Genomic DNA, 5,475 nt, shown 5'->3' with positions numbered 1-5,475 from the left:
TTTTTTATTCATTTTATTAACATAACGTCTGGACTCATACTGATACCAACAATATATGCTGTATTTGTTCAAAATAAATGTTTTACACACTGTACACTGCAAGAAATTATAACCATGTAGGCAGAAAACATCTTAAGTATATACTTTTTATTTTACTATGCCCTTTTATGGCCAGTGAATATCATTTGACCACTAAATGTTGTTGTATCGTGCTGAGCAAACGGAAAGGGGTGCCAAATAGATGAGAAACAAAGGAGACTCAAAGTGATCAAACCACACTATTTTCCACTTTCATCCCCCCAGCATTCTATGAGAATTTTTGCTTTTGCAGGTACCTGTGTCAGCTCCTGGTAAGTTAGCCTCGTTTTGTTCTCGATTGTTCTCAGCTCAGGGATGCTGCTGGAAATGTGAATTTCCCTTCGGGGATGAACAAAGTATCTATCTATATATCTATCTATCTATCTATCTATCTATCTAAATATACATTTCTCAACCTACAAGCATTTGGTAAATGCACATTTGTATGAGAGTTCATGTATGTTTTCTTATTTTTTAAATCAATATTGTTTTAAAGCAAGCAGGCGCCTTGAATGGCTGACTCCCTATTGGTGTGTGAGTATGTGTGTGAATGGGGAAGTGTGAAGCACATTGTAAAGCGCTTTGGGAGGTCTTCATTGACTTGAAAACCGCTATCTAAATGCAGACCATTTATCATTTTAAAAATGTTTTTGGCGTGGGGGTTCTTAAAATGATTTTGTCAGAATGCTGAGAACAGTTTTCATTTAAACAATTATTGATTACCAATACCAGGATAAAAAGAATGAAAATAATAACACTTATTCGGCATTTGCCATTAAAGACATTTTGTATCGTTTTAAATGTTTATTTTTCAGGAAAACGTGCTAAAATACTGTCAAGTGACTTGAGAATTTCAAGGAACAGTCTTTTATAGTAATAATAACCCAAAAGAATCCTATGAAAATAAGTCAAACATTTCTGCCAATAGGATTTTTGCCGTGTATTAAAAACCTAAAACTCACTCAAAAACCATGCGATTTTTTTGTTGTTGTTATACTCGTCTTTGTTTTTGTTGATTAAAAGACACTTATACTATATATCTATAAATGACCAATACTGTACTTCATGTTGACAATATGTTTGTATTGTTTGTAAATGCTACATCCATCGCAACCTGGTCATCCTTTTTATTTAATTTTTTTATTTTATATGATGCTTTAACTCCTGTGTGGAGTTTGCATGTTCTCCCCGTGTTTGCACGGGTTTCTTCCGGGCACTCTGGTTTCCTCCCACATTCCAAAAACATGCATTTTCCGGTTAATTGGCCAGTTCAAAATGTCCCTAGGTGTGATTGAGCGATTGAGTTGTTTGTGTCTGTGTGCCCTGCGACTGGCCGGCAACCAGTTCAGGGTGTCCCCTGCCCACTGCCCGAAGATAGCTGGGATGGTCTCCAGCACCCCCGTGACCCTACTGAAGATAATCGGTACAGATAATGGATGGATGATACTTCAATTATTTTATATTCTATTTGTAACTTTGTTTGTTAATGCAACATTCATTGCAGCCTGGTCATTCTGGAATGGGGATTACCTCATGTGCGGTCCCTTCTCAAGGTTCCTTCACTTTCCTCATGTTCAGATTTTTGAGTTTTTCCTTCCCCTCATGTATGTTTTAGATCAGGACATGGCGTAACAATAGCCTGTAGTTTGCAATAATCTGTGATCTGTGCTGCACTTTGAGGCTCCTTGTGATTAAGGCCTATACAAATGAGCAAGACTTGATTTGACTGACTTTACTTAACTTTTACAATAACATTGTGAAGCGGCGACAAAACGTGTAATTTAAAAATAGTGTCAATTACAAATTTAATGATCAAAAATGACAAATTATTATTATTTTTTTTTAATGTCTGTCCATCTTAAGTCAAGTCATGTTTTTTGTGTAGCCCTTAATCACAAGTAGTCACAAAGGGCTGAACAGACCACAGATAATTACCCCTTATAATGCAAAAAGCTTTAAACAAGTTGGTGGGATTAACATTTCGATACTATTTATGCATGCTTTTTTTTAGGGTTGAGATATTAAACTTAACGGCGGGGTATGAGTTGTCCCCAAAAAGTTGAAAGTTAAGTATTTTCCCTATTAAGTATGTGGTGACAATGCCCATCTGAGTTTAAAGAGCCTTTATGCTTTATTTTCCATATCTCCTTTTAGCAGAGTTGTTCAGGGCAGAAGACATTAACTTTGAGGAATGGGAGGAATGGGAGTGGTGGAGAGTAACGTGGATGGATGATACTTCAATTATTTTATATTCTATTTGTAACTTTGTTTGTTAATGCAACATTCATTGCAGCCTGGTCATTCTGGAATGGGGATTACCTCATGTGCGGTCCCTTCTCAAGGTTCCTTCACTTTCCTCATGTTCAGATTTTTGAGTTGCTACAGATGCTGCCCGACCTACAAGCGAAATATGTTCCGGACAATCGTTCGTAAGTTAAATTTGTTCGTAAGTTGCTTCAGTGCTAAATGTTGTTTGTTTAAGGTTTATATAAGTATGTTTAAGGCTTGTATAATTAACCTGTATTGTTTTGTACTAAAAAAAGAAACGTTTCATGTGTTTATGTATTACGGAATGGTGAAAGTAATAAGAGGCCTGCTTCTGGTAAAATCCAAACGCCAACCCACACGCTAAGATAGATGAAAAAATAAGTTTATTTGAAGAAATGCAAGTACTAACAAGCGCATCATGAATGAGCTTACTGAGGCCGCAGGAATGACGCAAGCCAAGAGATGGAAGCAGGGAGTAAAAAAGTTCCAAATTCTGCACAGCTCCTCTACATAAAAAATGTGTGATGAATTTTGACTACTGTCTCCAATGTCTCAAGTCTTTCTTTCCTTGCAGTTGTGCTAAGGAAGGGGTGTCATGCTTGACTTAAGCCTACATCCTCTATCCTTTAAGTCCCCTCCCCTGTTTAGGGTTCGGGGGCTACCAGCATTCCTCGTGTGTGGGTTGACAAATGATCCGCCACCCATGTGCCCTCATAGCTCACGCATGCATACATGATCTGCCATGCTTTCTTTCCCCTTTTGTATTTGCTTGATGCGTCGCTGCCATCTACAGGAAACAAATTTGAAGGACGTCATTGCTCAACAGCAATTCTGTAATCATCTCATTTTACCTGGTGAATTGGGGATCACGATCTCCTGCCATAGGAAATTGACTCCTTGCATTTTTTACATGTGTTCTGCCGGCCCACGCTTGCCGACTATGAATAATTTCACTTCAGGCATAAAGAAATTACAAAAAAAGGTGCTCTCTTGGCCCCCGTTCTCATCAATAGTTGACTGGGGATAATGGATCATGGCAAGAACCATATATTTCTTAGGAGGAAATAAATGAAAAAGAAAAGCGGCCTTGCATAACACAAAATTGCTCTCTCAGAACCTGCTATCAGCAATAGTCGACTGGGGTTAATGGATATTAGCCACATACATGCATTTAATTTTAGCCGAAAAGAACTGAAAAAGAAAAGCAACCAGACATGATACAAACTTTCTCTTTCTTCCCCTTACTTGGGACCAGAGGTGGGTAGAATAGCCACTAATTTCACTCAGGTAAAAGTACTTCAGAATGATATGACTCAAGTAGAAGTAAAAAGTAGTCATCCAAATAATTTAATAACTTGATTAAAAGTAAAAAGTGAGGTTAATACTCAAGTATCATATATATGTGTGTGTGTGTGAGGCTACAGCTATATACACTGCGCATACAGTTGGTTGGTTGAATCCCTTAACTACTAGCGTCGTATGGGCACCATTTACTGTGTCTTGAGCAAGTACAGCTTGGTGGTGCCGATCCCTCTCCAGGCCAACAAATGATTTCACCCAGTCTCGACCTGGGGACCTTTTGCGCGTTAGGTGATTTTGCTAACCAATGCACTGCGCATACGGTACACTGAAAATACAATAAAGAATGTTTCTAACCCTGCCCACAAGCCACCTACTGGTCGGGTCTAAATAAAAAAAAACAAGGTCTGTAAAATAAAGAAATGTGCCTTAGCATTGACAAACAGGTAATGGGTTCAATGTAGCCTAATGTAGTAATGTGGAACTGTTAGAGTACAATTTCTTCTTCACAAATCTCCTCAAGTAAAAGTAAAAAGTATGGTGATTGAAAAGTACTCGAAGTATAAAATGTCCCAAAATTTACGCAAGTAAAGGAAATGGAGTAAATGTAAACCTTCTGTCAATAAATTGTCAACACAAATTGTCGAACTGACAGTCTCTCTCCAAATGATTCTAACCAACCAGGCTGGATTTGCTAAAATGGTCGCTTATCTTACTTTCCACATGGTTGGCTGTATTGGAGTTTTTTTGAGTTTCGATTTTTAGTCGGAATACCGGAGCAAATATGACTCTAATTTTGGGTCGAACACCGATTTGCTCGAATTCAGTTGGTCTTGTACCAAAGTATCACCGATTAGTTTGAATCCAAAATGATTTCAATGCTATCTTTTGTTTATGTTATCTTCTTTTCAAGTGGTATGAAAACAATGTTTTGATAGTAATCCCGTTGTTGCACAATATCGAGTACATGAGAAAGTCAGAGCGTTTGTTTGTTTTGTGTATGTGTTTTCACCTCAAGTTACATGTAGCTTTCAAATACATTATAAACTAATGAAGCATCAAAGCGCTCGTTATCAAGAGCGGGGGCGCCCAGCCGGACGGGCAGGGGACAATAAAGCAGCGCGGCAATGAAGCATTTCCTCTCAATGGGCCCCGGCAGGGTTACATCAGGGGTCCCCTAAGTCGCCCTTCTTCTGTACCTCTAATTAGGCCCTGATCCCAAAATTAGAAGTTTCAATAGATACCAGGATGTTGTGTAGAAAGATAGCTGAGGAGCATCTGGACACAGGAATGCTTATCCATGCTACCATTTTTTTTACAAGAAATACAATTACAAATAGAAATACAACATCTGACAACAGTATCACAATACTAACAATTGGTATCTGAGCCTGGTTTAGGCATACAGTAAACTCAAAACCAATAACTGGATTCATTGATAATGCACAAATATGTATGGTTTGAAAACAATCTCAAGGGAAATACAATTTTGGATACTGGTATTGTGATACAAACCATTGATATCCAAGCCTAGTATTGCATTACTCTACAGGAAACTCAAAACCAATAACTGGATTAATTGATAATACAAAAATATGTGTGGTTTGAAAACAATGCCAAGGGAAATACAATGATAGATACTGGTATTGTGATACAAACAATTGATATTTACACAGGGCAGCACGGCGGCGCAGTGGTTAGCGCTTGTGCGGCACAGTTCATGTCATGGGAACCTGTCGTGGGTTAAATCCAGCTCCAGACTTCCTGTGCGGAGTTTGTATGTTCTCCCCGTGCTTGCGTGGGTTTCCTCCGGGCACTCCGGTTTCCTCC

Source organism: Urocampus carinirostris, chromosome 11, assembly GCF_059441175.1.
Source record: "Urocampus carinirostris isolate Australia breed hairy pipefish chromosome 11, RoL_Ucar_1.0, whole genome shotgun sequence".
NCBI classification, from domain to species: Eukaryota; Metazoa; Chordata; class Actinopteri; order Syngnathiformes; family Syngnathidae; genus Urocampus; species Urocampus carinirostris.
This window is presented reverse-complemented; position numbering follows the sequence as displayed.